We start from the raw sequence: 10,483 nt of genomic DNA on the forward strand, positions 1-10,483 counted from the left end.
TAATTTGGTCAATTTTCTGTCAGGGCCAATTTCTCTTGCTCTGGGTCAAATTAGAATGTTTAATCTTGGACCATGGTCGCTTGTCTTAAGTTGCACAAGATGTGACTCCAAATTAGATTACATGTGCAATGAATATCCAGCAGGAAGAGCTGTGGCGAACTGAGCCAGAAAAATTGGAGATTAAAAGCATCTTCATCACTAGCAAAAGCAAAGGAAAGGTCTTGCAAAAGAAAAAAAAGATTCTCAGAGAAGTGGAAATCATGCAACAAGAAAAAATAAATCAAGAGGTAAAAAATACAAAACCAAAGATGAAGACATGATGTAGAGCTGCTGGTGTTGGACTGGGGTGGACAAAGTCAAAAGTCACATGACACGGGATTATAGTACAACATGTTTATTCAAAATCACAAGCTTTTAAAGTGCTGCTCCTTCATCAGGTGAAGTGAAAACTTCACAAAAATGTGTAGGTCTATAGGCTGGTGTTGTGTGACTTTTGACCAAAGGTGAAGACAGCATTCCTATGGGAAGTCAATAGGAGTTTAAAAAGATTCTAAACTATCAACTTGAGATGTAAGGGTTTAAAGTAGAATTTAAAACTCAAAACTGTCACTATTGTATCAATCCTAACAGACAGCTCATCATGGCTGAAGGATGTGATCAGCAAACATAAAACTCCAAAGTGCAGGAGGCACACATCCACAATATGTGGATCAATAGCCATTGAAACTCCATCACAGGAGACAAACATCAGTGATGTTGTTTTATTCACTCACAAGATGACTACATCTGTAGCTAAACCAGCATTTATTGCCCATCCCTAATTACACAGGGGTAGTTCAGAATCAAACATGTTGCTATGGTTCTGGACTCATATACAGGCCAGACCAGGAAAGGATGATTGTTAGTCCTTTAGGGAAGGAAATCTATCAACAATGGTTTCCTGGTAATCATTAAACCCTTAATACCAAATTATTTATTAAATTAACTCAGGTCCCCAAAACATTAACTGGGTCGCAGTGTGTGCAGTGAAGAAGATGCTAAGAGGCTGAAGGATGAATTGGACAGACTAGCTGAGTGGGGAAATACTTGGCAAATGCAATATAATGTGGATAACTGTGAGACTATCCACTTTGGTGTCAAAAAAGGGGAGGCAGCTTGTTATCTGAATGGTAGCCATGGACAGGCCACTGTTGGAATATTGTATGCAATTCTGGTCTCCTTCCTATCGTAAAGATGTTGTGAAACTGCAAAGGGTTGAGAAAAGATTTACATGGATTTGCCAGGATTGGAGGATTTAAGCTGTTGGGAGAGGTTGAATAGGCTTAAATAGGCTGGGGGTGTTTTCCCTGGAACGTCAGAGGCTGAGGGGTAACCTTATAGAGGTTTATAAAATCATGAGGGGCATGGATATGCTAAATAGACAAGATCTTTTCCCTGGGGTGGGGGAGTCCAGAACTAGAGGGCATAGGTTTAGGATGAGAGGGGAAAGATATTAAAGAGACCTAAGGGGCAACTTTTTCACGCAGAAGGTGATGCATGTATGGAATGAGCTGCCAGAGGAAGTGGTGGAGGCTAGTACAATTACAACATTTAAAAGGCATCTGGGTGGGTATATGAATAGGAAGGGTTTGGAGGGATATGGGCCAGGTGCTGGCAGTTGGGGCTAAATGGGTTGGGATATCTGATTGGCATGGACGGGTTGGACTGAAGGGTCCATTTCCATGTTGTACAGCTCTCTGATTCTATAACTCTATGTGGAGGTATCAGTGTATCAGTGTTGGTCTGGGTGAACAAAGGTAAAAATCACAGGTTATGGTCCAACTGATTTATTTGAAAGCACGACTTTTGGAGCGCTGTTCCTTCATCACATTCTTGAGATAGCTTAAGGTTTTATAAAAAAAAGTGACATCTCAGCTCAGATAATGCATTAAAGGTGTGAGGTTAGAGTCTGTCTATATCCCAATTATGAGTCAGACTCATTGTATTTCCAAAGTAGGAATTTATAAAATGTTGTATGGATTGAATGCCTGTATTTACTGCCTGCAGATTGTGTGCTTTTTGAGCAAAATCGAATGTATCTGCAAATATAATTCCGCAAATGCAAATTCACCCCATAGACTTACATGTGCGTGTGCATGCATATGAGAGAGAGAGTTTGTGTGAGTATGTGTGAGAGAGTCTGTGTTTGCACGTGTGCATGCTTAGTGGAGTGTGCTTGAATGTGAGGGGGTATAAGCCTGTGAGATGGTGTGTGCGTGGGTGTGAGTGTCTTATATTATGTGTCTCACGATCCTGCTCCACAGCTACCTGATGAAGGAGCAGCACACTGAAAGCTAGCACCTCCAAATAAACCTGTTGGACGATAACCTAATGTGTGATCTTTAACTTTATCTGAATGGGGGCAATTTAGGAAAAGGTGAGGTGCAACGAGACTTGGGTGTCATGGTGTTACAATCACTGAAGGTTGGCATGCAGGTACAGCAGGCAGTGAGGAAAGCTAATGGCATGCTGGGCTTCATAGCAAGAGAATTTGAGTATCAGTGTAGGGATGTTTTGCTGCAGTTATACAGGGCCTAGGTGAGGCCACACCTTGACTACTGTGTGCAATTTTGGTCTCCTAGTCTGAGGAAGGACATTCTTGCTACTGAGGGATTAGCTAGATGTGGGAAGAATGTTCCCAATATTGGGAAGTCCAGAAATGGGAAGGAGGGTGGGGGGGGTTGGTGGGGGGGGGGGGGGGGGGGAGGGGGGGCGGAGGGGGAGCACAGTCTAAGAATAAGGGATAAGCCATTCAGGACTGAGATGAGGAAAATTTTCTTTATTCGGAGTTATGAACCTGTGGAATTCTCTCCCATAGAAAGCTGTTTAGGCCAGTTTGTTATGTATATTCAAAAGGGAGCTGGACATGGCAATTGTGGTTAAGTGGACCATGGGGTATGGATTTAAAGCAGGAATGGGATACTGAAATTGCATGATCAGCCATGATCATATTGAATGGTGGTACAGCTCAAAGTGGCCAAATGGCCTAGTCTTACACCTATTTTCTATGTTTCAATGTTTCTAGGAATTTTGTAGATTAATAATCTAGAATTAATAGCATTATGCCATTGCCTACACAACACATACTGAGAAATTATTTATGAGCAGAAATGTATGAATTTGCCTATGTCTCTTCAAGAGCATCGATACAATATTTCAGAAGTAAGATGGAGGAGAATTTTGCTATGAATTTCCAAAGCTATTCAAAGGGCAGAAAACTGCAACCTGTCAGCTTGACATCAATAGTGGGAAAATTCATAGAGGCCATAATACTGGATAAGATAAATATATACTTGGGGAAAAATAAGTTAATACTAGACAGTCAGCATGGCTTTGTCAAGGAGAGATCGTGTCTGACAAAGTCAATTGAGTTCTTTGATGAGGTGATACAGGCTGTGGATGAGTTTAGTGGTATGGATACTGTATAGTTGGACTTTGAGAATGCACTTGATACAATGCCACAATTAGAAATATTTGGGATTGATGTGTCCTTAATGGCATGGATTCGACGTTGGCTAAAAGATACATAACAGAGGTTAGGTGTAGACAGGGTTTTCTGAGACTGGAGATAAGTTGAAACTTTTGTTCCCCAGGATCAGTATCGGGACCTTGCTTTTTCTGATTTACATAAACAATTTGAAGTCCAGTGTTGAGGACCAAATCTCTAAATTTGCAGATGATACTAAGCTGAGAGAATAGTTAATTGTGAGGATGACAGCAACTTCAGAAAGACATTAAAAGTTAGTCAAATGGCCAAGACACCTGGCAGATGAATTTCAGCGCAGAGAAATGTATTTTTGTAGAAGAAACATGGAGAGATAATACAGGCTCAATAGTACAACTTTAAGGGACTACAGGAACATAGGGACTTTGGGGTTCATGTCCAAGATTCTCTGAAGGTGGGTCAGGCAAGTTGTAACAGTTGTTTTTTTTTGATAATTGTTAAGAAGGTTTATACGATCCATGGGTTTACTGATAGAGGCACAGAGGAGAAAGGCAATGAAGTGATGATACACTTCTACAAATTATTGATCAGACTAGATTTGGAGTACTGTATTCTCTCTTGGACACTTTATTTAAGGAACGATGTCAAAGACCTGGACAGAGTGCAAAGGAAATTTACTAGAATGACTTAGGAATGAGGGATTTTAGATCCAAAGAAAGATTAGAGAAATCAGGCTTATTCTCCTGTGAACAGAGAAAATTCAAAGGTGACTTTATTGAGGTGCTCAAACTCATGAATAATTTTGACAGAACAAAGAAAGGTAATCTGTTTCCACCAGTTGGTATGTCAGCAGCTATGGATCACAATTTCAAGATTTCCAGTAGAGGGCTAGGAGTGCGATGAGGAGAAATGGCTTTACTCGGAGAGTTGTTACGAATTTGAATGCGCTGCCAGGAAGAGCGGTGGAAATAGATTCCATTGGAGGTTTCAAAAGACAGCTGGATATATTTGAAGTGATGAATGTAGAGGGCTAGAGAGATAGACTGGAGAATGGGACTAGCTGGTTAGCTCCTTTGGAAGCTGGTATAGACACAATCAGCAGAATGACCTGAGTTGTAAAATTCTATGATTCTGTGAGTCTATGATTTAGGCAAATTGAAACTGGTCTACTATATTACTCTGTAAGAAGATGTTAAACCATATGCTTGTACATACCCAGAACAATTACTCATCCTGTGAAGGGAAAAGTAAAATCTCAAGCTACATGCATGTCATCAATTACAGAATCAACACAATGGCACTCAATGCTAGACTATTCTCAATATAAACATGGAACAAAGATCAAGTGCAGATTTCACTCACTCCAACAAAAGAATGAGGAGGGAAATCCATTCTTTTTTTCTCTGTAATGCCAGTTTGACAAAATTGACAATGAGCAAGTTTTTCACAAAACTAGATACCAAAAGACAGTTCTGATAAATATCTTTTCATCAAAATCAAGATTGCTAACACTTACTAAAATACTCAGATGGGATTAATTCAAACATCTACCATTTGGGATCTCCTCTGCATCAGAGATTTTCCAAAAAGCAATTTATATATTCCTGGAAGGAAAACAGAAAGCATCTGCCAAATAAATAATAGCCTAGTGCATGGTCAAATGAAGAAAGAGCATGTCCAAAGAGTCAGGACATGTCCAAGGCAATACAGGATTTAAGCTTCACACTGAATGAAAAATGCTAATTCTCTAGAACAACAGTTACATTCTGAGGAAACATTATTCAAAGCTAGGCATCATGGCCAATCCAAGAAAGACAAACAGCCCTCAATGAATTGCCAGCACCAAAGTGAATAAATGATGTACAGTGCTCATTAGGCATGGTGAATGAGGAGGAAACTTTTCCCCACCTTAGCCAGTTTCACTCAATCCATAAGAGAGCTTTTGAAGAAAGGACAGAAATGGTGTTTGAGTAAGGTGCAGATTGCAACTTTGAAAGGGTTAAGAGGAGCACCTTCCTGATTTAGAAATGATCCAAGTTTGTTCACTATACAAGGGGTCACCGAATTACAACCATCCAATTATATGAATGCTTGTGTTTATGAATGGTAATCCTATACAGTGATGTATCTTTAAAGATTCAAAATATGAATGTTTCCTTGTGCTTACTGACTGCTATTTTATATTATCCTGCATTGTATTCCAACTTGCATACAAATCAACTTGCAAACAGACTCACAATTGGAACCCATTGCAACATGGGTATTGCATCTAGTAGTCAGAGGGAAATGGGTCTGGGTGGGTTACTCATTGGAGGATCAGTGTGGACTTGTTGGGCTGAAGGGCCTGTTTCTAACTGTAGACCATCTGTGGAGAGAAAGCAAAGTTAACCTTTAAGCACTGTTGCCTCACATCACCAGGGTCCCAGGTTCGATTCCAGCCTCGGGTGACTGCCTGTGTGGCGTTTGCATGTTCTCCCTGTGTCTGCATGGGTTTCCTCCGGGTATTCCAGTTTCCTCCCACAGTTCAAAGATGTGCAGGCCAGGTGAATTAGCCAGGCTAAATTGCCCATAGTGATAGGTGCATTAGTCAGAGGGAAATGGGTCTGGGTGGGTTTCTCTTCAGAGGGCCTGTTTCCACACTGTAGGTAATCTAAAATCTATTTGAAAATGGCAATAAATTATCGACTGCCTATATCAAGTATCTGTGATCACAACCCCACCCCCACAAAAACTTTAATGACAACAATGGGATCACAGGCATCCTGGCTTGATTGGTTTTAAGTTTGAGAAGCTGTGAGAAGCAGCAGACCTTTGATTGAAGTTACCATGTCACTACAATATTCTAAAATGCAACAAACAAATAGTTCAACTGAAATGTTCAGATCATTAGCAGCGGAAACTGTACTGGAAATTGGAGAAATGTACAGTGGCAATTATGAGTGTGTCCTTGACTGGCTTTTGAAAGCAGTTACAAAAGGAAAATTGAGTTAGAATCAGTTCAGAATAAGTTGACCTGTAGTGCCCATTGTGTACTTTTCAGTTGGATACAAAAATAAAAAGCTGTGGGAATTGGTAAAAGAGCTGTGGGTTAAAAGTGATTGCCAACAGGAAAGCATTTTACCCATTATGCATTATACAAGGAAAATATTGTGGGTAGACTCTGCTTTGTGAATAGACAAACTGGAATTTGATGTTGAAACCAATGGTGAAGTGACTTTCTCTCTTGATTTAGCAAAGCTTGAAATGTGTTATTCAAAAATATGTCAACATACTGCAGCTGGCATTGGTATCTTGCAAGTTAAGGCAGGTATCTTTGGGAACAGTGGTTGACAATATTTCTGGATTAGTGGTGCTGGAAGAGCACAGCAGTTCAGGCAGCATCCAAGGAGCTTCGAAATCGACGTTTCGGGCAAAAGTCCTTCATCAGGAATAAAGGCAGTGAGCCTGAAGCGTGGAGAGATAACTTATCTCTCCACGCTTCAGGCTCACTGCCTTTATTCCTGATGAAGGGCTTTTGCCCGAAACGTCGATTTCGAAGCTCCTTGGATGCTGCCTGAACTGCTGTGCTCTTCCAGCACCACTAATCCAGAATCTGGTTTCCAGCATCTGCAGTCATTGTTTTTACCTGGTTGACAATATTTCCCTACTGCTCCATTCATATGTAGTGAGGCTTGTAATGTCACTCAGGAGCCAAAAGAAATGAGTGAAGGAGTTGAACACTTAAGCACAGCTAAAGGACTGATGAACAGTCCCCCTTTCCCAAACTTAAAGCCAATTAAACCTCAACTACTGTGAAACATTCCACACCAACAGCTTGTTTGTCCTATATTAGTCAAAGATTGTGTACCTTCCTCATCTAACTAAAATATTACACCTAAACTACTGATTTTTAACAAACTCAATAGACAATCTGCAAATTACAAAAAATTGCTGACTGCCTATACCAGGTAACTGTGATAACGAATCTTGAAATTAACAACAAGCTACAACATAATTGATTAATGAGTTAGGATAGAACACGCAGAGTCAGAGGAAATGTAATAAACAGAAAAGAAATTGTAAGAGAAACTCAGCCAAATCCAGCAGCATCTGTGAAGAGAAAAGCAGTTAAAATTTTAAGTCCATTGACCTTCCCATCTCTGAAGACGAATAACTGCTGACACACTCCTAGTCACCCAAAATGACAACGGCAAACCCAGCCTTCTCAATCTGAAAGGCCTCCTTACTAAAATCGAACGTATCCACAGAACCATATATTACAGACCATATCGCAGTCAACACTATTAGCATCCCAGGATCTGGTGTCACCACTGACCTAACCACCAGATGTAGTGATAAAATGGCCCTGAGGATGCTCAACATTGACTTCAACACATGAATCTTATCATCAGGTCAATTGTGAGTAAGGAAATTTCCTGCTGATGACTACCTACCACCTCTCCATATCAGCACCCCTCCATACTAAGCTGCACTCCTTGAGGGTGACGATGGTGCAGAATATACTTTGGAATGGGAAACATCAAAGTCCATCATCAAAAGTGGCTCAGTCGCAACACTCGTGACCAAGTTTGGTAATATGGTGGCTCAATAGTTAGCACTGCTGCCTCACAGCACTGGGGACCCAGGTTCAATTCCACACTCAGGCAACCGTCTGTGTGGAGTTTGCACGTTCTCAACCTTGGGCTATGATCTCATCCTCACTAATTTAGCTGCATGGATACATCTATGAATAAAACTAATTAGTCATAACAAATACTGCATAGCCCAGAAGATATTCTTATTGAGAATATCTTCATTATGTTGTGCAGAACTATCACTGTGGTAAAAGCGATACACTTCAAACAGAATTCAAGACTTGTTATACCTGAAGTATTTTGAGCCATCAGCAGCTACAGCATTGTATTCAGCTACGATCTGAGACCTCATGGCCGAACGTATTCCTCATTCTATCAAGCCAGGGATTAACATTGGCTCAATGGAGAATGCAAGAGGGCTTTCCAGGGGCAGCAAAAATGAGATGTCAACCTGGTGGAGCGACAACACATAACAGCTTACATACCGCAGAATCAAAAGCAGATTGTGATAAACAAGGCTAAGCAATTCCACGTCCAATGCATCAGATCTAAGTATTGAGGTCCTGCTACATTCAGTTATGAATAATTGTGGATACTTAAACCACAGACTAGAGGAGGAGACTCCACAAATATCCACATTTTAAATGATTGGAGACACCAAGCCATCAGTGCAAAAGACAAGACTGAAGGATTTAAAGTGCTGAATCGATGATCTCTCTTGGTTTCGTTTGGAGGTTCCTAGTATTGTAGATGTGAATTTTCAGTCAATACGATTCAAACAACATGCTATCAAGAAACAACTGACTGCACTGGATACTACAAGGCTATAGGGCTCCAAAATGGGCTGCTCGTCCAGCCAAGATGTTCCAGTTTACCCATAAACTTAGTGTTTCCTGAAAATGTGCAAAATAGCCAAGTTATGTCTGGTATGCAAAAAGCAGGACAAATTCTACATGGCCAATTATTGCCTATCTGTCCACTCTCAATTATTGATCATGCGTGTGCTGGATAGCAGTGAGTTGAGGGGTGCGTAGGTTAAGTTATTATATTTTACATGAGGATTAAACCTTGGCACAACATCGTGGGCCTCGGCCTGTTCTGTGCTGTACTTTTCTATGTTCTATGTTCTACTAGTAAAGCGGTAAAATGAACTTCCCTTGAAATGGGGCGGTTTGATAATTATTGTAAAATATTCGCAATGACTCAAATACTGAAGATGCCCATGTCCAAATGTAGTAAAAATTGGACAATCTTTAGGCTTGTGCTCACAAGTGTCAAGAAACATTTATGCCTTAAGTGCCAGACAATTGTAATCCTCAATGAGAAAATTTAACCATTGCCCTTTGACATCAGGTGATTTTACAATCACTGAATGACACATTGTCTACAGTTCATAGTTTACCAGTGATACTTGGCAATATTAACCTGGACCTCCATTGGAGGTATTCAAGAAGATAGGACCAAGATTTCTCATTCACCAGTTTCACTGATATTTCCTTCTGGGTCCTAGCTGTTTTTCTGCTTTGCAGCAGTCAAGAAAGCAGCTGACAACTACTTTCTCAAGCACAATTAGTGGGTGGCACGGTGGCACAGTGGTTAGCACTGCTGCCTCACAGCGCCAGAGACCCGGGTTCAATTCCCGCCTCAGGCGACTGACTGTGTGGAGTTTGCACATTCTCCCCGTGTCTGCGTGGGTTTCCTCCGGGTGCTCCGGTTTCCTCCCACAGTCCAAAGATGTGCAGGTCAGGTGAATTGGCCATGCTAAATTGCCCGTAGTGTTAGGTAAGGGGTAGATGTAGGGGCATGGGTGGGTTGCGCTTCAGCGGGGCGGTGTGGACTTGTTGGGCCGAAGGGCCTGTTTCCACACTGTAAGTAATCTAATCTAATCTAATTAGGGCTGGGCAAAACATGCTGGCCAGGCAATATCCACATTCCTTCAAGAATTTTAAAAATTCTACACAGTCAGCAACAGCTCCTGTGTACACAAGCAGGTTTCCTTTATGAGGTGGAGGGGCACAGGCTTGCTAAAACATGCCTTCCTCAGTATGCAGCAAGTCAGCATATTTCTTTTAATTGTAAAGATATACTTTATTCATAGAAATAAATCTTTGGTACATGTACAGTTAATGAAGCCATTCAGATCTATATTTGCTTTACTTACAGAGAACAAATTAAGTCTTTGATGTTCACAATTCTCTATACTTACAATCAACTTCTTCGCATTTAGCTGAGGCATCAGTAAGGCCCAATTTCTGAATGGACACTGTTATTCTTCGGCAGAAGGACCTTACACAGTCATCTTTCCCCACTGCATCTTGGTGGCAGCTGCCCCAAGATTCAGCACGTCCCTCAGCTCATAGCCCTGGACCTTGAAATGTGCCTGTCTGCAACACTTGGTCAGGGTCAACTCCTTCAGCTGGAAGAC

This window comes from Chiloscyllium punctatum, chromosome 44 (genome assembly GCF_047496795.1).
Source record: "Chiloscyllium punctatum isolate Juve2018m chromosome 44, sChiPun1.3, whole genome shotgun sequence".
Classification (NCBI taxonomy): Eukaryota; Metazoa; Chordata; class Chondrichthyes; order Orectolobiformes; family Hemiscylliidae; genus Chiloscyllium; species Chiloscyllium punctatum.